We start from the raw sequence: 1,160 nt of genomic DNA on the forward strand, positions 1-1,160 counted from the left end.
GCAAGCAAGCAGAAAGACTTAAAGAAAACACTACAAAGTACCTAATCAAATATTTACTACTTAGGCCTAGACACCCTCCTCTCCTACCCCCTACTTCACTTCTCTCAATTACTTTAAGTCTAACCTTGTCATAGAAAGTAAGGACAATAAAAGCTGGATAAGGGCAAGAGACTGACACATTTTAATTATGGCCTTTTTTGGTCAATACCAGGTCACCCCATCATCCAGGGCTCTAGTCAGAGAATCCCTGGATTCCCACAAAGATACGATGGACCCAGACTTCAAGTAGATTCCTCTCTCTAGAGCCATCACTGGTCATTTCCATCAGGAATGACACAATAACCCTCTTGTGGGCCTCTCTAGGAACTTGCCCTCACTGTAGAGCAGCAATGGTAGAAACTGCCCCACTCTCCAAAAGGAGGCTGGGTCAACCTACTCTGCCACTAGAGGAAGACTAGTCCTAAAATGAATGCAGACTAGAATGTTCCTAGCTGTGACCATGGAACTTCAAGTTTAGACTGACAGGGACTCAGAGGTTACACAGGCTCCTGAGCTAAATATGAATAAATATGGGCCCTAGGTCAGATAGGTGGGGTAAATAGTTAATGGTATTTATATACTTTCCTCATACTTGGGAGCTATTCTCTGTCCTAATCTAGTTTTTTTTTTTTTCTTTCTCTTTGCCTTCAGGGTTATTGCTGGAGCTCAGTGCCTGCACTATGAATCCACTGTTCCTGGAGGCCATTTTTCCTATTTTGTTGCCCTTGTTATTCCCCTTTTTATAGCTGTTGTTGTCGTTGTTGGATAGGATAGAGAAATTGAGAGAGAAGAGGAAGACAGAGAGGGGGGAGAGAAAGATAGACACCTGCAGACCTGCTTCACTGGTTGTGAAGCGACTCCCCTGCAAGTGGGGAGCCAGGGGCTCAAACCGGGATCCATATTCAGGTCCTTGTGCTTCACGCCATGTGCGCTTAACCCACTGCACTATCGCCCCCCCCCCATCGTTATTGTTATTGTTGTCATAGCTGTTGTCATTGTTGGATAGGACAGAGAGAAATCGAGAGAGGAGGGGAAGACAGAAAGGAGGAAAGAAAGATAGACACCTGCAGACCTGCTTCACTGCTTGCGAAGCAACCCCCTTGCAGGTGGTAGCTGGGGAC

This window comes from Erinaceus europaeus, chromosome 13, assembly GCF_950295315.1.
Source record: "Erinaceus europaeus chromosome 13, mEriEur2.1, whole genome shotgun sequence".
In the NCBI taxonomy this organism is placed as follows: Eukaryota; Metazoa; Chordata; class Mammalia; order Eulipotyphla; family Erinaceidae; genus Erinaceus; species Erinaceus europaeus.